This window comes from Tachysurus fulvidraco, chromosome 8, assembly GCF_022655615.1.
Source record: "Tachysurus fulvidraco isolate hzauxx_2018 chromosome 8, HZAU_PFXX_2.0, whole genome shotgun sequence".
Lineage (NCBI taxonomy): Eukaryota > Metazoa > Chordata > Actinopteri > Siluriformes > Bagridae > Tachysurus > Tachysurus fulvidraco.
Genome location: NC_062525.1, coordinates 21,242,405 through 21,266,143, shown reverse-complemented (window position 1 = coordinate 21,266,143; position 23,739 = coordinate 21,242,405). Strand labels below are relative to the sequence as shown.

Genomic DNA, 23,739 nt, shown 5'->3' with positions numbered 1-23,739 from the left:
TGGCAGACTTAAAACATGTAACTCCACAAGTTTTTCCACCACAAGCTTTTTAATTTCCCTTTTTAATAATTGTCTGGACAGTGACATTTCAAAGTGAGCAGCAATCTCCAACAAATCATCCTTTCTACACTCATCCAACCTCTCTAGAGAGGGAGCACTTAAGAAGGCTTGTAGCTTAAACACAACCATAGTGTCTATAAAAAGAAGAACACACAATGAGCCCTTCCACTCACTACACACAATAATCACCGCTTTTAAATATCCCGGACGAGCCCCCACCCGTTATGACCCCGAGTTACGTCTAAGGAGTTCTCGGAGTCAGCAACTAGTGATGACCAATGTGGATGTGAATTGAAGGAACAGACTAACTGGTTCAGTGTGATAATTACTTTAAATTGCCGACAACAGTAATGACATGGGCGGACACAATGCTTGTGCTGAAGTTTTTCTTTACTGTACAACGTGGCAATTGTATTTACAGTAATATATACACATATATACAAATGGCTTGTGCTTCTACAAAAGGCAGGACTGGAAATTCGGCGGCACCAAAGAAAAGAAAAACAAATTCAAAACCAGCTTAATTAACACTGCTTTATATTAGTCCCGCTCATCTACAAACAAAAGTGAAACCAAAATCCTAACTACGCTATACTTCCCTCACTAACTAGAATACAGGGGGAGGCACCGCCCCTTACCTGAGGTCTCTAGACACGGAAGTATACTACGTGGTGAACAATGTATGAGCGCACTCCTTCTTACCTCTTCCAGCCCAGTATGTAGAACAATATTAAACATCACAAACATAAATCGCACCGGCAAAATACACAGCAGATCACTTTTTAACAATTCTCCCATAACTCTCCAACAACTCGCCAACCAACAACCCAACAATGAGTTGCTACGACGTTTGCGCTTTTATGGTTGCCGACTTCTTCTGGGGCGATGTCCGTACGCTGCGTCTCCGCCCTGCACCGACCAGTATTGGGTACACAGCATTGCGCTCACGCAGCCAATCCGCTGTAAGACACACAATTAAAACACAGCGGCAAAAAACGTGCCTTGGCACGTAACAAGAATTTACAGAAGTTCCAAAAAAGTAAGTATTAAGTACTGGCAAAAAAGTTGCCAGTAAAGTTCTGTAAAAATGTTATTAATTGCTGTAAAATGGACTGCAGCATTATACTGTAAAGCAATTTACAGTTAATTGTTTGTAAAATACAATACTTTGTTGTTTATTTTACGGTAATATAGAATTAAACTTGTATTATGAGTTACAGTATTTTTTGTAATTCCAAATTACAGTATTTAGTTGGCAACTAGAGTTAAAATCCTTTAAATAAATAATAAACAATAACAATAAAATCCTTTAAATTCCCCAAAACCCAAGATGATATTGTAATAGTTTTACATTAAAATGCTGTAAAAAGATTTTTTTACTACATTATACTGTAATATATTATTTAGCAATATATTCCTGTAAATACATGAGAATGAAAACTGAATGAAATGTAATTTACAGAATAATGCAACCAAAGTCAAAGCTGCTTCAAGAACAACATTTATTAAAACTGAGAGCAAAGTACTTTCAAACAATCAAACAGATGCTGTTGTTTCAACAAATCTTCCACTCAATCCTGAATATTCTATCTAAAGCAATGGCATCTATAAAACCCTATTTAAAACATGTTTTGGTCTTAATACATGAACAAGAACTTACATGCATAACCCTTCAAAGTCCATTAATTTTCTGAGAAGAGTACACACATGAGGGTTGACTGTTTCTCTTCTCAGAGGCTTTTCTACTTTTTTGCCTCCAACCCATGGCTGCCTTGGTGCCAGTGGGAGGGTTGATTCCAACAAAACAGCTGCAAAAAGAACAAGCAAAAATCAATTTGTAGAATATACATGTACATATATAAATACACAAATGTACATATTAACATTTAAATATCATATGGTAGCATGTGTACTTTCCTGGTGTGTGTGTGTGTATGTATATATATATATATATATATATATATATATATATATATATATATACGTATATATATATATACGTATGTATATATATATATATATATACACGTGTATATATATATATATATATATATATATATATATATATATATATATATATATACTGTATGTTGTAAATACATAATTACAGATAAATGAGTGATAATATACTTACATACATTACTGTACATACAAATGGTTTATTAGCATCATGGTGTCATAACAATACCTTACATCTTTGTAATTTTTGACAGTTCATGAGAAGATAATTATGTGTATGTTGACAATACCAAGTTTGGACATATGCGCTGTAAGTACTACACATCTGTATAGCATTTGTAAGAACAGTAGTGTTTATCAGTGAAACAGATGAGGGTGCTGGGAAGGAGAACCCAAACGCAGGCCAGGGTCCAAAAAAAAGAGAATTTATTAACATAAAGGATAGTAATAAATGTCTATATATGAAAACATAAATGCACAGAAAGTAACCAGGCAAAGTCTTGGGCTGAAAAAAATAATCCAATCAGAAACGGGCAGTAATCCACACAGGAAAAAGGGTAATCCGAAATGTCAATAACCGGAGCGCAAAAAACGGAACCAAAACAACCGGCAGCAGAGAAAACTCACGTAAGGAATGACAGGGAAAAAAGGTAATCCGAGACGGGAAAATCCACACGGAAATAGAAAACGTGAGGCACAGATAACACTCAGACCGGAGGCTGGCAGGAGTGACTCAACAAGCGACATAGTGACGAGAGATCATCTGGCGAGAATCTAGCATGAACGGCGTGCTTAAATAGCAGTGCCGAGTATAAAAGTCATGCGACAGGGAATGACGTCACCAGAGTGCGCCGCGAAGGTGAGCTTCGGATGAGTGCGCTGACAGTACCCCCCCACACGGGGCGTCTCACGACGTCCCACCAGGCTGGTCGGGGTGGTCACGATGGAACTGGGAGAGGAGGTCCGGGTCCAAGATGTGGCGCGCCGGAACCCAGGAGCGTTCCTCAGGGCCGTACCCCTCCCAGTCCACCAGGTACTGTAGACCCCTCCCACGGCGTCTGGAGCGCAGGAGCCGACGGACAGTAAACGCAGGGCCGCCATCAATGACCCGGGCGGGAGGAGGGGGGTCTGGTGGAGGGAACCAGTGCACAGGCCTGGACAGGTTTCAGCCTGGAAACGTGAAAGGTGGGGTGGATGCGAAACACTCTGGGCAGCTTGAGCCGGACCGCAGCTGGATTGATAACCTTAGATATAGGGAACGGTCCAATGAAACGGGGAGCCAGCTTCCTGCATGCAATCTTCAACGGGAGGTCTTTGGTGGAAAGCCACACCCGTTGCCCGACACGGTAAGGAGGAGCGGGGCGGCGTCTGCGGTTGGCCCAGCGAGCATAACTCCGGAAAGATCTCAGCAAGGCGAGGCGGGCTCTTCTCCAGACTCGACGACAGCGCCTCACGAGGGCCAAGGCTGAGGGAACTGAGGCTTCTAGCTCCTGTGTGGAGAATAATGGGGGCTGATAGCCATAGGCAGCCTGAAAAGGGGAAAGACCCGTGACAGCAGTAGGCAGAGAGTTATGGGCATACTCGACCCAAACAAGGTTGGAGGCCCAAGACGAATGATCCTCGGCACAGAGGAGACGGAGCCCCGTCTCCAGCTCCTGGTTGAGCCGTTCCGTCTGCCCATTGGACTGGGGGTGAAACCCAGAGGAGAGGCTAATGGAGACGCCTAAGAGCTGGCAGAATTCCTTCCAAAAATTGGAGGTGAACTGGGGTCCCCTGTCCGAGACTATATTCCGAGGAATGCCATGGAGCCGGAAAACGTGTTGGAGGAGGAGCAACGCCGTTTCCTTGGCTGAAGGGAGTTTGGTCAGGGGGACAAAATGGACGAGCTTGGAAAAGCGATCGACCACAGAGAGGATAGCGGAGTAGCCATCAGAAAGAGGGAGGCTGGTAACGAAATCAAGTGAGATGTGGGACCAAGGTCTGCAAGGGATCGGCAGGGGCCGCAGGAGGCCGGCAGGGCGAGATCGAGAGCTCTTGTGTTGCGCACATACTGGGCAGGCAGTGACAAATTCCCGTGCGTCATGTCTGAGCGAAGGCCACCAGAAACGACGCTGGAGAACCGATAGGGTCCGAGGGAAACCGGGATGACAGAAAAGCCGAGAGTTTTCACACCACTGAAGAACTTGGGAACGGAGCTGGTCAGGGACATAACGTTTGCCTTCAGGACAGTCAGTAGGGACCGGCAGGTTAGACACGGCTTGCTGAACCCTTCTCTCTATCCCGAGTCGAAGCGCCCGAACAGTGACAGAGGGGGGAAGAATGTGTTCAGCAACGGCCTCGACGGGATCGGGGGAGAACTGACGAGAGAGAGCATCTGGCTTCCCATTCTTCGTTCCCGGCCGATAAGACAGCACAAAGTTAAACCTGCCGAAAAAGAGTGCCCAACGAGCCTGCCGGGGTTTCAGTCTCTTGGCAGGCCGGAGATATTCAAGATTCTTATGGTCAGTCCAGACCAGAAACGGTAGTTCCGCACCCTCCAGCCAGTGCCGCCATTCCTCCAAGGCGAGTTTGACTGCCAGTAGCTCACGTTCGCCGATAGTGTAGTTACGTTCAGACGAGGAGAGACGGCGTGAAAAGAAAGCACACGGGTGAAGTTTATTGTCCTTGACGTCCCTTTGAGACAAAACGGCCCCAACTCCGGTATCAGATGCATCAACCTCAACCACAAATTGTCGCGTGGAATCCGGCAAGGAGAGGATGGGGGCAGAGGTAAAAAGCTGCTTCAGCTTCTTGAAGGCTTGCTCGGCTTGAGGCCCCCAAGAATAAGGTTGAAGAGGAGAAGTGAGCTGGTGCAAGGGTGCAGCAACCGAGCTGTAACCCCGGATGAATCGCCGATAGAAATTAGTGAATCCCAAGAACTGCTGGAGCTGCTTACGTGTTCCAGGGCAGGGCCAGTCCCGAACAGCCTTGATTCTGTCAGGATCCATCCGAACACTCCCTGCTGCCAGAATGAAACCCAAGAAGGTGGTTTTCGTGACATGGAAATCACATTTCTCAGCCTTGACATATAACTGGTTCTGCAAAAGCCTCTGGAGCACTGCACGGACGTGATGGATGTGTTCCTCAGGTGTGCGGGAAAAAATGAGGATGTCGTCCAAGTAAACAAACACAAATAGGTTTAACATGTCCCGTAAAACGTCGTTAACCAGTGCTTGGAATACTTCTGGGGCATTGGTGAGGCCAAACGGCATCACCCGGTACTCGTAATGGCCAGTGGGAGTGTTGAATGCGGTCTTTCATTCGTCGCCCTCACGGATGCGGACTAGGTGATAGGCGTTCCGAAGGTCCAGCTTGGAGAAAATGGTGGCCCCCTGAAGGAGCTCAAAAGCAGAGGCCATGAGAGGCAACGGGTAGCGATTTTTAATGGTGATGGCGTTCAGACCCCGATAGTCAATACAGGGTCGTAGAGTCCCATCCTTCTTCTCCACAAAGAAAAAACCTGCACCGGCTGGGGATGAAGACGGGTGGATAATGCCTGACTCCAAGGACTCCTGTATATACTGGGTCATGGCTTCCCTTTCAGGCTTGGATAGGTGGTACAGGCGCCCCCGGGGGGGGGGGGGCAGTGCCTGGCAGGAGGTCGATAGCACAGTCATAAGGTCTGTGTGGTGGTAGGGAAGTGGCACAAGCTCTACTGAACACTTGTCCCAGATCATGGTATTCAGCAGGCACCAGAGAGAGATCGGGGGGCAGGTCCTCCTTGACTGATAACAAGCGGGGTGCCAAGGTGGTCAGGCAATGAGCCTGGCAGTAGATCCCCCAACCAAGGACCCGGCCACTGGACCAATCCAGGTGAGGGTTATGTTTCTGCAGCCAAGGTAATCCAAACATGACTGGTGCATGGGGCGAAGGTATAACGAGGAAGGAGATCCACTCCATGTGTTCCTTGGTGACGGACACCAGCAGGGGCTTGGTGCGGTAGCGAGCTCGGTGAAGGATATGGCCATCCAGGGCCCGTACCTGGAGACTAGCGGGTAGAGGTTCAGTCTCGATCTCCAGCTGACACACTAACTCCTCATCAAGGAACTCCGCGTCAGCTCCAGAGTCAACGAAGACCGCTAGATCATGTTCTTGGCTCTTGATCTGGAAACGGGCTCGGAGAAGTGGCTTGGGGGAGGCTAAACACCAGAGTCTCGCCGCGGGCTCCTCCGTCAACGGCGAGCCCTGTCTTTTGCTGGGCATGTGAAGGCAAAGTGTCCTGCCTTGCCACAGTAGAGACAGAGGTCGTGGGCCCAGCGCCGCTCCTTTTCTGCTGCGGACAGGAGACGCCGTCCTATCTCCATGGGCTGGGGAGGTGGAGTCGAGTGTGATCTGTAAGACTCCGAGCGGGTCTTGACATATGGGTTTCTGGGAGGCCCATATGACCTGTCTGGTTCGACAGGGGGCTTGGCATTCGGGGTTCTGGGAGGCCAGGAACGGGTTGGGCGTCCCTCCTCTCTTCGTTCCTCTTCGTACGGCGATCGATCCTGGTTGCCAGACAAACCAGGTCGTCAAGCTCTCGAGGGAGTTCTCGGGCCGCGAGTTCATCCTTCACCTGGGGGGACAAGCCGCGGTAGAACGCGTCGTAGAGCGCCGTGGGGTTCCAGCCACTGTCCCCAGCTGCCATGCGGAAATCCACAGCATACTCAGCCACTGAGCGGGACCCCTGAGATGATTCGAACAAGGCTCGAGTGGCGTCCATCTTAGGCAGAGTGGAGTCGAAAACCTTGCGCAGCTCAGCCGAAAAGGCATCGAACGAGAAGCAGATGACTGACTGACGTTCCCACTCTGCTGTTGCCCAGATCTTGGCCTTCCCAGATAACAAAGAGATAACGTACGCTACCTTGGACCGATCCGAAGGGAAGGAGGAGGGTTGGAGCTCGAAGATCACTGAGCACTGCATCAAAAATGCATGGCAAAGTCCCGCCTCACCAGAAAAACGCTCGGGATGGGGCAGGTGTGGCTCCCGAATGGGGTTTATGTTCTGCTCGACGACGGGTTGGGGGGGCTGGGCAGGTGGCCTCGTAAAGGGCGAGGAGGCCTGTGTCGTGGCGAGCATGCTCATGCGCCGAATGAGCTCATTGGTGGATGCGGCTATCTCCTTGAGTTGGCGCTCATGCGCAGCGGAGGATTTGGACAAGGAGTCGAGCTGGGACTGCATCTCCTGAGATCCTGCTGGGTTCATTATTGGCCAGATGATACTATCAGTGAAACAGATGAGGGTGCTGGGAAGGAGAACCCAAACGCAGGCCAGGGTCCAAAAAAAAAGAGAATTTATTAACATAAAGGATAGTAATAAATGTCTATATATGAAAACATAAATGCACAGAAAGTAACCAGGCAAAGTCTTGGGCTGAAAAAAATAATCCAATCAGAAACGGGCAGTAATCCACACAGGAAAAAGGGTAATCCGAAATGTCAATAACCGGAGCGCAAAAAACGGAACCAAAACAACCGGCAGCAGAGAAAACTCACGTAAGGAATGACAGGGAAAAAAGGTAATCCGAGACGGGAAAATCCACACGGAAATAGAAAACGCGAGGCACAGATAACACTCAGACCGGAGGCTGGCAGGAGTGACTCAACAAGCGACGTAGTGACGAGAGATCATCTGGCGAGAATCTAGCATGAATGGCGTGCTTAAATAGCACTTCGGATGAGTGCGCTGACAGTGTTTGCTGTTACTTATTATGAGTACACCTTAAGTGCCTGTCATTAAAACACTTAACTCACGCCTGTAAGTAGGGGTGTGCGATTTATATTGTCTGCGATAATATCGGAATTGTTGTTTCAACGATGTGCAATTTGACATTATTAAGTATAATGTGGGAAAAAATACATCTACAGAGTGCCTGCATAACGTTACATTACGTGATGAAATCCAGTAAGAAAAAATAAAACTAAAAATGTGATACTCATTTTATAAAGCAGTTCAATAAACAAGAAGTTAGTATTAAAAGACTTACATTTTAAACAGCATATTTCCTGTTTTGGAAAAACCAGCAGTCGTCACACCACTGTTTTGATTCTGTGAGGAACATGAATGGTCTCTTTTAATTAACCTGTCCATACTCTAAAGCAGGGGTGTCAAACTGGCCCGTGGGCCAAATTTGGCCAGCGGTGTAATTATATTTGGCCCCCGAGATCATATCAAATGTGCATTACAGCTGGCTAGCCGCATGCTCCGCTAAGACTACAAATCCCAGAATGCCTTGCCACTGTATTGACGTGTAGTCACGAACAGCAAGCACCCCTCATTGTCTGTTGACAGTCGCTAACAACCATGTTACAGTCACATCGGGCAAGTTAATTCACCCTCCACAAAAATGGTCAAACGAAAGATGGACAATAGGAGCTTTCAAGACAGGTGAGAGGCAGATTATCTGTTCACGAATATATAGGACAGACCTGTTTGTTTTGTGTGCTAACGGAGCTAACGTGTCTGTAACGAAAGAATATAACATAAGAAGACAATATAAAATGAAACATTATGGGAAGTATGAGGACCTGGCGGAGGAGATGAAAAAAAATCAAATATAGCTGCAAGCAGCAATACCGGGGTCAAGACGATCACATGCGCTCAGAACATGTCGCTGATGAACCATACCAAGTTTCGTAGCGATATGGTATTGTTTTTAAAATCCCATTGCCACTAGGTGGCACTGTCAGAAAACGTTGCATGCACCCTCAGGTCATGATTATAATGACATATACCAAGTTTCGTGTCGACACACATAAGTTTTGCAAAGATACAGCCTCACGTCTGTTTTGGCGTGCTCGCCACCACACAAAATGGCTGTCCGAAAACCGTTTGGTATCGTTTGACTCAGCATGCCTCAAGTAGTCTAACACCTCCTTCATGATTTTAAACTAAAGTTTGCAGTAGTTATAAGCGAAATTTTTTTCAAATCTTGTGACCACTAGGTGGCACAGTCACAAAACGTATGCACACTCAGGTCATGACTATAATGACATATACCAAGTTTCGTGTCAACACGCATAAGTTTTGCGAACATACAGCCTCACGTCTGTTTTGGCATGCTCACCACCATGTATGTTGCCACGGTTTGGTATCGTTTGACTCAACATGCCTCAAGGAGTCTAACAACACCTCCTTCATGATTTTAGACTAAAGTTTGCAGTAGTTATAAGCGAAAATAGCTGTTTTTAAAATCTCGTTGCCACTAGGTGGCGCTGTCACGAAACGTTGCATGCACCCTCAGGTCATGACTATAATGACATTTACCAGGTTTCGTGTCGACACGCATAAGTTTTGTGAAGATACAGCCTCATGTCTGTTTTGGCATGCTTGCCACCATGCATGTTGCCACGGTATACGAGAAGGCATTGGTCTATCAAAAAGCTTTTGATAACTTTTTGTCTTGGCTGTCTCTAGATGCTACATACCAAAGGACATGCAAATCAGACAAACGGTCTAGGAGGAGGTCGAAAAAGAAGGTATTAAGGAAAATTCAAAATGGCGGAAAGCTATTCATGACAGAAATGATGTCATATGGTGCATTCGAATCGGCATGAGCAAAGGATCCAAAATATGCAAGAACTGTGTCTCTAGGCCTTACCAGTCAGCAGTTATGAACATGAACATAATTCGAAGTTTGGACTATTGGTGGCGCTAAAGGGTTTGAGCTAGACACACCAAAGTTGCTATAGTAACTTAAAAGACTGGCCTCTACATGTGTGCCAAATTACGTAACTTTCCTAGGTACGGTTTTATGGGCTGCCATTGACTTCAATGGAAGAAGAGGAATAATAATAAGAAAACCGACAATAAAAATATGTCTACACCTCTTCGGGGCTTGACCCCTAAAAAGCGAAGCTGCTGTAAAGGCTGTAAAGCTTTATTGTGGCAGCAGAGATTGCAACTTCTGCCCTGGTATTGTTTAATATGCCCTGATTAATATAACCACTTATATTGTCGCCGTCGGTTGGACGATCCAACACCGCTAGGAGGCGAAACTGCATCAACTTCATTGTAACTTCATTGTAACTTTTAATCATTAAATCCTCTAAATACACGGTTAAATTATATACTGTTTGAAAGCTTAGACTCTCAAGATTTTATTAAGCGCACACACAAAGCATAATATGATTTATAGCAGTCATAGTAATTTAACCATTTGATAGCCACCTGAAGTAGGTGGCGCTAGTTCGGTTTGGTTACTCACCTTTAAACGCTGGTCTTTAAAATTTCCCTTTCTTCAAATTGTCACTAATATTAATGTATTTTACAAAACAAATGCTTGTAAAAAATCCCCAAGAGTCCAAGGAACTGGAATATGTAAGCCTTTTAATCCAAAACGCTTTGCTCGCCTCACAAGAATTAAGTTTTTAACCGGAAGCTCTAAACAGCGATTCGCTTCAGTCTTTTGTTTCACTCTCACTTCTCATTGGAGGCTTACAAAACTTACAAAAGGCGTCAGATTTGTAGTCGAGGGTCTAACGAATCAAACAAGCCCTCTCATGAGCCAACCAGTGTCTGTGGTGCAGAGATAGCCAGCAAAGAAGCCAATGAGGTCTCTCCATGCTATGTGGGACACCCTCCCTTTGACTGACAATTGCTCCCTCCAGTAGTGATTTGATGTTTTTCGAGCGTCATAGCTCTTTAGCCAATAAGGAGACGATTCCAACGAGATGCAACATGGTGTACACTTAAGGTGTACTCATAATAACTAACAGCAAACACTACTGTTCTTACAAATGCTATACAGATGTGTAGTACTTACATCTGGTGAGCAATGAGCTGTGCAATGAGCATGCGCATATTAATTTTTCTCAACTTTATTGCGCAATTCTCGAACGTTTCACACTCTCACACCACAGGGTGTCAGTGTACAAGCCTTTTTTCACAGCAGACTTCTAGGCAGAGGGGTTGTCTTTGTTATAGGACTTTTGAACTAAGCATGCAGTCTTTTTATACAAAGTTATACAGTAAACAAATAAACAAGAAAAGCATGAACAGACAGACATGTCCGTAGAAAAATATTCATATAAAATCCATTTTTGAGTCTTTTGACTTCTTTTTTTTGGTGAAAGCAAAGACATGTGGCTATGGCCCTCAGTTGTTGTTTACCAACCATCATTAAAATACAGCAATGTATGTAATCAGTTTATCAGGTAAACAACTCAGACGGAAATAAAAACCCTCCATTCTAGCCTCTGTAACTGTGTCAGTAAGGCCTAGAATCACCCTGAAACTAGAGACTCTCTTCTTTCCAAAGAGACCAGGCTCACCTCTGTGTGTCAAAATATATGGGAGCTGTACCACTATTTAGGTGGGTATGTCATCTAGGCGAAAATCATGAAAATGGGGGGGCGACAGGTAAGAGGATGAGGGAGAGTTTGTCAGAAAGTTTGCGAAATGGACACCACTGATGTGTTTTATTTCAAATTTAATTTCTTATGTGTTTGTAAAATCAAGCTCTGGTTGTTCCAAATCCTGTATTTAAGCAAAACTAAAGTTTGTTTCCATATGAAAAATTTTGAACATTACATATCAGTTGCAGTTAATTTTTCAATAAATATTCAGTTTGGCCTGTGACTTTATCTCAGTTTTATATTTTGGCCCACTGTGAATTTGAGTTTGACACCCCTGCTCTGAAGTAAGATCCTTATGTTACCACATATTTATCTATAAATACAACATATATGCAGTGTCTGAAATAAAGGTCAATGTGAATTATCTGTGAAATAACACAAACAAAATTTTTGGGATTTGAATTACCAGGAAAGTACACATATTTTAAAACAGTGGTTGTCAACCTTTTCTCTTTTCAACCTATTGTCCACAACAATATCAAAATGCTTATTTCTACCAAATAAAATATACTAGAGCTTGGCATGTCTACACAGTGTAAATTTGTTACAACAACATCCAAACAATAAGAAATATCTTGATTTTTGATTGTTTTAGCTTATCATGCCTGTTTTGTCGTATTTTGTAATTTAAAAAGTCATCTTAAGGCCTCCTTGGAAATATGTTGAGGGTCCCATCCCCGTGGTTCAGAAATACTGCTATAAAATGAAGAGCCACCTATTTGAATATAATTACCTTTGAACAAATTCAAGTGTGGAGGATGCCTCCTCCTGGTAAACCAGGTTGAAGTTGTAGTAAGATGCAAACAAAGCTGTAAATCCAGCCACAAGGTTGGGGTTTGGATTCACACCCACCTGACCTTCAATACTCAGCATCCACTGAGTTGCAGTAGGGATTTCACCTAAAAATAATATTGAAAATAAGAAATATAAAATGTAAGAGAAAATACAAACGGTCAACATTTATCGGACAATTACAACAGATTTCAAAACATTGTTCACTACCTTGGACGATCAGTCTTGGAGAGTCTGGAAGAGTGAAACTTTTTTCAACATCAGCTTCTGTTGCCGATACCTAAGTAATAAGATGATAGAAAAACATGTTGTGACACATTATTTGCATTTTCATATATGAGATCAAGTTTTTAATAATAAAGCACTATATATGGCTTACATCAGCCTGAAGAACGAGTGCTTCAGGTTTCTCTTTGAAATGAGAGAAGTACAGTAGAAGGATCACGCATGAGATGAAACAAGAGACTCCACTATCATCAAACTTCATAAGTATGTGCTGGATCTCATTTGCATTACACATTTTGTTGGAAGAACTGAATGATCAAGTTTTTCCAGAATGCTAATGTTTGTGAGTGATTTAAAGTGGCTATAAAGTTCTTTGGGTGTAAAAAGGTATGGCCTTTCATTTATCAACTCAGCAAAGGATGGTGATGGACAGGCATTGATTGATTTCCGTTGGAGATAGTATGTTGCTTCCATTAACTGGCTGAGATGTCTTCTCTCTGCTCCAGCTGGTCCCTCAGTACTATAGAGGTCTTTCATTTCTTTTTGTTTATCTTTGAGACTCTCCTCAGTTTCTTCTACAGGACACTCAGGCTGCCATCTCACACAACCGTACTGGTCAGCAGGTCCTGGAGCAATGTGTTCCACTGGTGAATTTGAGGTCATTTTCTGTTTCCTGTGTGTTGACAGGGAGCATCCACAATTAGCATGCTCTACTCTTGTTTTAATTTGATTCAGCAGAGATCCATAGCCAGTCCCAATCTTTGTGCCATCTCTCAGGACATCAGAACACAAAAGATATTTTCAAAATTGTACTATGTTAAACGAGTAGAATCCTTAATTGGAGTTCTAAAATTGGAGTTCCCTGTACAGGGAAGCATTGATACATACTCAAATGTTATATATGATCATGCCACGGAAACTACTACATAATAACATACAATGCAAGCACCATTACACGCTACTACATGAGAAAAGTGAACTAAAAATATATGACAATATGGGCTACAGTTATGAAAGGTTTCTGGTCGAAATATCAGGCAATCACAGGCACCAAACTGCTGCACATTCAACTCAGATATAATGCGGGTATTATGTTAAACACTACCTTGACGTGCCCTTATACTTCTTACTAAGGGCACGTCAAGGTAGTGTTTAACATAATACCCGCATTATATCGAACATGACCTACCCACAGCTCCCACACACAGGGGTGAGCCTGGTCTCATTTGAAAGAAGAGATTCTCTTGTTTCAGAAACTAGTTTCAGATTGATTCTTGGCCTTACTGGCACAAAGTTACAGGGGTTTGAATGCAGGTTTTCATTTCCGCCTGGGTTGTTTACCTGATAAACTGATTAATCTTATTTTTCTGGAACATGGTAGGGACCAAATAACAACTGAGAGTCATAGCCACATGTCTTGGCTTTCACCAAAAAAAAAATTTCAAGTCAAAAGACCCAAAAATGGATTTTATATGAATATTTTTCTACGGACATGGTCGTCTGGTGCAGCGTTTTTGTGTACTTGTTTACTATATAACTTTGAAATAAAAGGCTGCAGGCTCAGTCTGACAAGCCATAAACAAGCCTAGACTATTTCTCTATCACTCTGGTGTGAAAACAGGCCTGTAACTTGACACCCTGAGCTGTGAGAGGGACAAAAGGTCAGGGATTACGCAAGAATTCTTCTGCGCATCCAGTTCACGCAGACACAGGCAAAGAATGTAAGGCATGTCGCATACCGTTGGAATCGTCTGCTTATTGGCTAAAGAGCTGTATAGGTCCCGGCCCATTTCATTGCTATTGGAAGGAGTAATTGTCAGTCAAAGGTGGGTTCCCAAAAATGAGGTCATGCCACCATTGGCTTCCCAGCCGTCTATCTCTGCCATACAAGCACCGATTGGCTCAAATGGGGCTTATTTGATTCGTTAGGACCTGGGCTATAAATATGACGTAGACTTTGAATTTTTTAATATCCCAATTAGGAGTTAGAGCGGCAAAACGAGATGATAGCGCACTTCTGTTTCCAGTTTTCAGAACACTAACGGAATATTTGCGGCGCGACCAGAGCGTTTTGGATTAAAAGGCTTACAGATTTCAATTGGACTTGTGTGGATTTTTGTGGATTATTTGTGTTGGAATATATTACCCTAGTGAAGAAAGAGACGCGTCTAAAGGTAAGGGAAAAACCGGTATAGCGCCACCTAGGTCAGTTTTGTCCAATTTTTTTCTAATTGTATGAAGGCAAGGCTGTGAATCATATTGTGCTTTGTGTGTGGGCTTAAAAAATTCTTGAGAGTATAAACTTTACTAGGTAAATAGGTTTTTTCGTGTTTTTGGAGGACTTGATGCTTTAAAGTTGAATTGAAGCTTGTTTCTGGGTCATCCCCTAGTGGTCACTTTGACTTCCGTGCCGTGCACGGCACAGCGACCCGTAAGAGGTCAAATAACGTGCGCATTTATTTGTAACTTAGTTTTCTTTAACAAGCAATTCAGTGTCATGTTCAATTAACAGCAATGCTCTAAACACGTTAGCATGCATCCATGATAAAATGCACAGCATGTACAATGGTTATAATAGTTTTTTTTTACCTTTAAGTTTGTTTAGGATTCGTCCCACCACCTTGCAGTCCAGCCAAGACCCATCACGCTTTTTGCTGCCTCGTTCCCGCCTGAAACAAGCATCTTAAAAAGGTAATGACACATAAGTAACATGTAACATTTACAATAATTTAAACAATTTACTTTTATATTTTGCTACATGTCTTAATGACACGCTGTTGTGAAATAAAAATTAATAACACCTATCATGTTTGAAATAGCAGTTGCTTATACCAGATATCACCATTGAAATGACCATAATAGTGTATATTAGTTTAATATTTTTAATGATTTACGTGAACTTACCAACAATTTTGAATGATGACTCTTCAGTGTTCATGTCCATTTCAAACATAAATACACCCGTGCAATCCCATGATGCCATTTCACAATGAATTACTGTGAAAACACATGATATACAGTGGCAAAACCTCCTGCCTGTAAATTCAATCACAGTTTAAATGAAAATACTGTTAAACAGCTGTAATACTTTGTTTTACCCATAATGCATTGTGATCTGAATGTGGACAAAACTAAAGAGATGGTTGTGGACTTCAGGAGAGCACAGAGCGACCACTCTCCGCTGAACATCGACGGATCATCTGTAGAGATCGTCAAGAGCACCAAATTTCTGGGTGTTCACCTAGCGGAGAACCTCACCTGGTCACTCAACACCAGCGCCATCACCAAGAAAGCCCAGCAGCGTCTCTACTTCCTCCGAAGGCTGAGAAAGGCACATCTCCCTCCCCCAACCCTGACCATGTTCTACAGAGGGACCATTGAGAGCATCCTGAGCAGCTGCATCACTGTCTGGTTTGGGAACTGTACGATCTCGGATCGCAAAACCCTGCAGCGGATAGTGAGGACAGCGGAGAAGATCATTGGGGTCTCTCTTCCCTCTATCATGGACACTTACACCACACGCTGCGTCCGCAAAGGCAACAGCATTGTGGATGACCCCACACACCCCTCACACACACTCTTCACCCTCCTGCCGTCTGGAAAAAGGTACCGAAGCATTCGGGCCCTCACGACCAGACTGCGTAACAGTTTCTTCCCACAAGCCATCAGACTTCTCAATAACCGAACTGTACTATACTGAGCACAACATACACACACATCATCTGTATGGACTGCACAGACCCTCACAAAACACACACACTGTTTTGCACACTTTTCTGCTGTTTTTGCACATATTGGACAATATCTCAGTCATCTGCTGTTTTTTGCACAACTCCATATATAATCCAAAGGACCTGCTGCTAAGAACCTGCTGCTGTTCATTCTTTTACTGCACAAAATACTGTTTGAACATTCAGTATTTACACTGTTACATTGTCTTTTGTGTATTGCATTTTTTGTACTTTTTGTATTGTCTTGTAACTTAATGTCTGCACTGTTTTTTGTCCTGCACTGTCTTTTGTCCTGCACTGTCTTGCTTGTCTTGTCCTGCACTGTTTGCACCAGGTTGCACAGTTGCACTTTATGTGGCTAAGACTACTTACATGTCCTTAGCCCTGTCTTTGTTTTATGTAGCACCTTGATCCTGGAGAAACGTTGTCTCATTTCACTGTGTACTGCAACAGCTATATATGGTTGAAATGACAATAAAAAGCTTCTTGACTCTTGACTTCTTGACTTGATCTACAGTAAAAACTTGTAAAATGTTTAAACGGGAAATTCCTGTAAAATTTTGCTGTAGAAACTACAACAATTTGTTACAGTGTAGGAAAACAGAATGTTGGCTTCTACAAAGCCAACAGAATGATAGGTAATTATGACTGTCAATCAGGTCCAGTTAATTCCACTACGCAAGGGTGCCACTAGCAGATAGATATCTAGTCTTATCATGAAAGGGCCATTCTATCTCTAGCATATAATTTTATATGTCCAAGAAATTCAGAAAATGTCTAGAGATATTTAAAAATTTCAGGCTTAAAATTGTCTTATTGTGCTTCCTTCTAGAAAATGAACTGTCAATAGACTAGATTAGAAGACTATTTTAAGACCTGAAGCAGTACCTTCTTTCCATTGCCAGTTGAGGAGAGTTATAATCATCTAACATCTCCATGTGTAACGAGTCTGTGTTTTCCCTTGTTTCTGTCTGCTGTCATTCCCTGCTGTTAATTGTTGACCCCGCCCACCTATTTGTTACCATGGACATTAACTGCACTCATTCTCTTCCCCAGGTGTTTTGTCTTAGTCTGTGACTGCCTCCGTCTTGTGATTGGTTCTTGTTCCCTATAAAAAAAAAGTATTTTAATTTTTTTTTTTGCATTTGAACTACACTTTATGCAAATTCTTACACATAGATTTATATGCACCGCTTGCCCTCTATTCAGCTCTTATGTAAGAACAAATTATTTTGCAACAGAGAACAAATTTTTACTATAATTAGACAAAGGCGTATACTCTTTATTACTTGTTCCCCTCTGCGCTGTGCTCTGCTTACTAGTGATGGCCAGTTCGTGAACGAATCGTTCTTTTGAACCAGTTCCTTTTAGTGAACTGGATGAACCGGTTCACCAAATCGGACTGATTCGTTCTAAACAGTTCGCGACTTGAGTCAGCGCTGATCCACAAGTTACTAAAGTTACTCACTTTCAGTCATGCCTGACAGTCGGTCTGACTCTAAATAAACTAATAACTCCTGTACACTGCGTGAATTACTGAACCGATACAGCGAATCATCAGTACATTGAACTGAGAACTGCTTGTTTCGGACGCGTCCGACATACTGTTGATGCTGCGCATGCGTAAACCTTCAGAGCAAATTATACATATTGGGATATGCATAGTAACTAGTCATAAGCTATTAAACATTTATATAAAAAAAAATCAATATATGTCACTCAATATGTCAGTTAATTTTACTATTGACTATTGTGCAGGTTAGTCTGTATTTTTATATGCTGCTTTTTGTAAATTGATGAAGATTAGTTTATTAACTTTATATCTTTAAGACACGTAAAACATCCACGTTTGCACATAAATGCCTGTACTGCGTGTTTTAGTTGCAAAACTTAAATGTAAGAAACGTATTCAACTAAAGTTATGATTACAAAGAACTTTTCGAATGTGTTAAATTGATTGTATTAATATCTGCCGGCAGCTGGATAATGGAATTAGCGTCATTACGTCATTGTGAATGACGTCATTACGTCAGGAAGTAAAAGAACTGGTGAACAGGATTTTTGAACTGGTTCATTAAATCGAACTGTCCGAAAGAACCGGTTCGCGGAAAAGAACCAAACTTCCCATCACTACTGCTTACTAACTGGGCTCAATCATGTTCCCTCTTCCACAATACCTGTGACATACACCTACCATCCACATTATTATGCTAATTTATGCAATTATCTAAGGCTACAGTAACTCAGTAATCGCTCTGTACAATTGCGCTGAGCATTCTGCACAACTGATCTCATTGCACTGAGCATTCTGCCCAATAGATCTCTCACAGAATGCATAACAAGTCAAACCTTGGGCTACAACAGCAGAAGACCATGCCTTATTCCTCTTCTGTCAGACAAGAAGTAAAATGCTAAGGCTGCAATGGGCACAGGCTCACAAAAACTGGACATTGGAAGACTGGAAAAACATAGGCTTCTCTGATGACTCTCTGCTTTCTGCTGAGGGTTAGAATTTGGCACCAACAGCATTAATCCTTGGAAATACCTGCCTTGTTTCAGCCACCCATGCTGGTAATGGTGGCATAATTTCTTTGTCACAATTTGGGCCTATAAATAAGAAACAATCAATCATGATTGGAATGCTTATTTAAATGTTGTTGCTGACCATGTGCATCCCATCATGGCCAAACTTTACCCATCGTCTAATGGCTACTTCAAGCATGATAATGCACCATGCAACAAAGCATAAGCTGTCTCAAACTGGTTTCATGAACATGACTATGAATTCAGAGTTTCTCAGGAACATTTCCATTCATCAGGGGTCTCATTTATAAAACTGTGCGTAGGATCCCTACTAAAAGTTTATGTACGCCCAAAAGCCAAAAATGGCGTACGCCAAAAAAAAATCCGATTTATAAAACCGTGCGTACACACACCTGTAAGCAATGTTCCTGCAGATGTGCGTACGTGAACCAGCCTCATATCCCGCCCTGTACACGCCCATTTTTACACCCCCATTACACGCTCCACAACTGCGCGGGAACGAGAGTGGACCTCGTTATAATGAGTTTCCTCTGCACTCTGCGGGTTTAAAAATGGGGTGAGGAGCCAGTGTCTCAGGGGGTAGCCACTTTTGCCTGCTGGTTATAATCATATTAAAAGCAACATTGTTATAATTATATTAAAAACAAAATTGTTACAGTTTCTACTTTTTAATATTGTTAAACATAAGCAAATTCATTTTCAGATGGTGCCCTTATAGCAACATGAGTGCAGCCAATTGTGCCAATTACATTTGGGAAACCAGACATTGCTGCAAATTGCATTTTAATTTTGGCATATTAAGTATACCATTCAAAACGACAGTTATGTCACTCAGGGATGGCTGTGATATACCAGAACCTATAGGGTGAGATGTTAGATTCTTATAGAATTATTTCATATACAAGAACGTCTTAGACACAAAGTTGAGGATTACTTATAGTTTTTTTATATAAATAATTTACCTGTCTGCCGCTGGAAACAGCCGGTTGCCAAGAACCCCAGAGTGGTGAGGACTTGTATTTGGACTGGGATGGCATGGTTCCTGTGTGTTGCCCTCTCTAATACTGGACCCAGTTCAGCACGTAGGTCCAAGAGCACAGCTCTAGGGACTCTAAATCGGCGTGGAGTGAAAATTAAATGTCATTAATTCTTACAATCTGCGATGGGTTGGCACTCCGTCCAGGGTGTATCCTGCCTTGATGCCTGATGATGCCTGAGATAGGCACAGGCTCCCCATGACCCGAGAAGCTTGGACAAGCGGTAGAAAATGAATGAATGAATGAATAATTCTTAATAGTTCTTCTCACATATATTTTCTACAATCTAACTTCAGTTCATGACTTCACCATCTGTGTCGCCAATTCCCTTTGTCTCCAGAATGTTCGTACACGTACACACAGCTCAAAGTTTGCTTAAACTTTGTCAAGTTTGTTTTTTATAGATCACAACCTTTGCGCGGGAACTGCCGTACGCACGTTTCCTGACCCATTTTGTGCATACGCACGCTTTATAAATGAGACCCCAGGTCTGAATCTAGTAGAACACATTCCTGAATGATTTCAACATTCTAAGAAATGTTTGCTACATCTTGTAAAATCCTCAGCATTCTTCAGAGAGTAAAGGTAACAGAGAGTAAAGTGCAGCCCCACCCTGCATTAGCACAGTGTTGGTTACATAAGTATAGTAATAAAGTGCTCAGTGTGGGGATATCAGATTTTTTTTCCTAAATATTTAAAGTTGCTGTCTAGAGAAATAATATAAATTTAAGTACTTAGATGTCTTTGGTGCTATTTGAAAACTTAAAAAGAACAAAATACAGCAACCATACAACACTGTTTTAATGCAGCAAAACTCTCTGCCTTTTAATGTGAATTATCTTTGTCTTGAACACAAACCTTCAGCCTATTGTTTTTATATATTGCTTCGTGCTTTGGCTCATTGTTATATTATATTTTTAAATGCAGATATCTGACAGATTCAGTTTGAGCTAATGTTGGTAGTGTTGTTTTGTGCCATATTTTCTTCCTCTTTGTTATAATGAATTTTTACATTGCTTTTAAAAAGATTTGAAGGTTTGCTTATCTTTTTATAATGATTTCCATATTTTTCCCTCCTCACACTGAAGCTGATCTAATCTGATGTGCCTTTTTAGCTGTGGGACCTTCCACAATCAGAAATATTTATTGTGTAAGCATATAGTTGGACACAGGTGGGTTGAAAATTAACATAGATGTACTCTGTTTGTGTTATGAATGAGCGTGTTAAAGAGCGTGCAAATGGATCCTCCGTCCCATAATCTGTCATTACAGTTTGACATATTTAGTGTGAGCTCTAAAAGTGTCCTAATTAATATTAGATACTGTAGTACTAGTTCTAATATCGATTAGTCCTAATCTAAAAGAAAGATGGTATTTTATACTTTTAGCATTTATGCAGCTTTTATACTTTTTTTAAATAATTGTAAAAAACAGACAAATTACATTTGTCAGGTAATGGATGCAAAGGCAAATGTAAGCACATATGCTTATTGCTATAGTGTAAAATAAATTATTTTAGAAATTATAAAGTATCAAAAACTAGGTAGACTAGGAAAAAAGTATAGCTGGCAAAACAACAAATGCAACATAGCACCAACAGAAGTTGGTGTTATGTTGTTATGATGTGTTTTGATGTGTAAGAATGCCAACTAAAGGTTTGAAAAGGGTCTTGTCAGTAACAACAATAGACCTGTCAGTTGCCGGTGAAACCATTTTACTTTGATGAGTCACACACCAGGATAATATTCTCTGTCAAACGTTATGAATGATTATTTTTCACAACAGAAATGCATGGTATGTAACTTAGTGACAATAAAATGCATTTGACACCTGAAAAAGCATGCTGACAGATGCAGATAATTAAATTCAATTCAGTTTATTCGTAACATGCATTTAGCATTTCACATTGTCTCAAAGCAGCTTTACAGAAACAGAAAAAAAAATAAAGATGCGATGAAAGATGAAAGAAGGCTACCCTTGTGATATTATTTATGTGAGCTTAAAATGAGAGACTGGTATCAATAATCACACCAAGGTCTTTTACTGCTGAGGCCACTGTTGCAAGAAAAAACTCCCTTGAATGGTAAAGGAAGAAACCTTGAGAGTAACCAGACTCAAAAGTGAACCTATCATCATTTCGGTGACACTTGAGGGTTTGATTTTAAATATACAGTCTGACAATTGTGTATTGATGATGAGGTTGTTGTCCTCAAAGACCACATGTAGTTGCTATCTCGTCTTATAATGTCCAAATACTTCATGAAGCAGAATCCAACAGGAGTTGGTACATCTAGATGTTTCAGGATCCTCACAGGGTTGGCTTCATCTCAGTGAAGGGCCAAAATCTTCATGACACAGAACACAATTTGAGCTGGTACAATCTCTCAGGATAGGTAGAAAGAGAGAAGCAATGGAGAGGAATTAACATAGCTGCTGTTCTTAATATTAGCAAGCACTAGATGATAATGTGCATGTACTAGATCACAAGATTATGGGAAGTATTGTGTATGCCTGACTAAAACGATTAAACTGGAAAGGCTATTTCAAAGTTTGGGAGCTACTGTAAATATGAAAATTCTCTACCACCTTTAGTAGATTTTGATATGCTGGAAGCAACCAGAGGTCCTGAGTTTTGTGATCTCAAAGAGTGTGAAGGATCGCAGGGACCTGCTGCTAAGAAACTGTGTTCATTCTAGTATTACTGCACACAATATTGTCTGAACATACAGTATTTATACTGATCGGCACTGTTTCTGTTTATTTTGTGTATTGTCTTTTTTGTATTGTCTTGTAACTTTTCGTCTGCACTGTCTTTTGTTCTGCACTGTCTTGTCTGTCTTGTTTGTCTTGTCCTGCACCGTTTGCACCAGGTTGCACAGTTGCACTTTATGTGGCTAGGACTACTTACTAAGTCCTTAGCCCTGTCTTTGTTTCATGTAGCACCATGATCCTGGAGAAACGTTGTCTCATTTCACTATGTACTGCAACAGCTATATACTGTATGGTTGAAATGACAATAAAAGCTTCTTGACTTGACTTGACTTGGATTGTAACATGTTAGAAGACTGGTTAAATAAATAGTAGCTAGAGCCTTAAACATAAGTAGCAGCACTTATGCACTTACTTTACTTTTATTATTTGTTATTTCCTTTTTCATTAATTATGTTTACCTTCTGCTCTATGTTTATGTTCTGTAAAGCTGCTTTGAGACAATGTCTATTGTAAAAGGTGCTATACAAATAAACTTGAATTGAATTGAATAGCAGCAGTTTGTAATCAATTTTAAACAGGTAACCAGTGTAAAGATGCTAAAATTTTAATTATATGATCATATTTTCTTGTCCTGGTAAAAACTCTGGCAGCTGCATTTTGGACCTACAGTATTTATTGAACCACCTAGTAATGCATTAAAATAGTCCAGCCCTCAGGTCAAGAATGCATGACCTAGCTTCTCAGCATCAGATAAAAATAAGACGTTTCTTAGCTTGGTAATATTTCTAAGTTGGAAGATGGCTGTTTCTGTAATATGGGTGATATGATTTTCAAAAGATAACTTGTTGTCGAATATAACACCCAGGTATTTCATTGTCAAGCTACTAGTAACAGTACATCCCTCTAAATGTAAGTCATGTAAGTCAAAAGAATCGTGAGAGCTTCTGTCTACTGGTCTACTGGTTTTTGCCCCGATAAGTAGTATTTCCCTCTTATCAGAATTTAAATATAGAAAATTATAGGTCATCCAAACTTTTATCTCTTTAATGCACCCAAATAATCCTATGCTTTGAAATGAAGTTTTCTAAGGGAAGCCTGTATATAGAGAAAAGCAGAGGTCCTAGAACTGATCCTTAAGGGACCCAATAATTAACTGTCAATAAACTGGAGGCTCCTCCATTTAAATCTACAAAATGGTATCAATCAGAAAGGTAAGATCTAAACCAACTTAAAGCCTGTCCCTGAATAACTGTTTAATTTTGTAAGCGATCTAGGAGAATGTTGTGATCTATAGTTTTGAATGC

The 23,739-nt window shown here is 41.7% G+C and overlaps 1 long non-coding RNA gene across 1 annotated transcript; it reads right to left on the bottom strand.

Moving 5' to 3' along the window:
* Nucleotides 1-133: 133 nt before the first annotated feature.
* Nucleotides 134-15,500, bottom strand: LOC125145300. Its single transcript, XR_007143646.1, has 6 exons — nt 15,316-15,500; nt 15,001-15,093; nt 12,397-12,466; nt 12,128-12,293; nt 1,721-1,868; nt 134-1,020 (listed from the first exon to the last, which is right to left on the bottom strand). It is a non-coding gene; the product is annotated as an uncharacterized LOC125145300 (long non-coding RNA).
* Between the last annotated feature and the right edge of the window lie 8,239 nt (nt 15,501-23,739).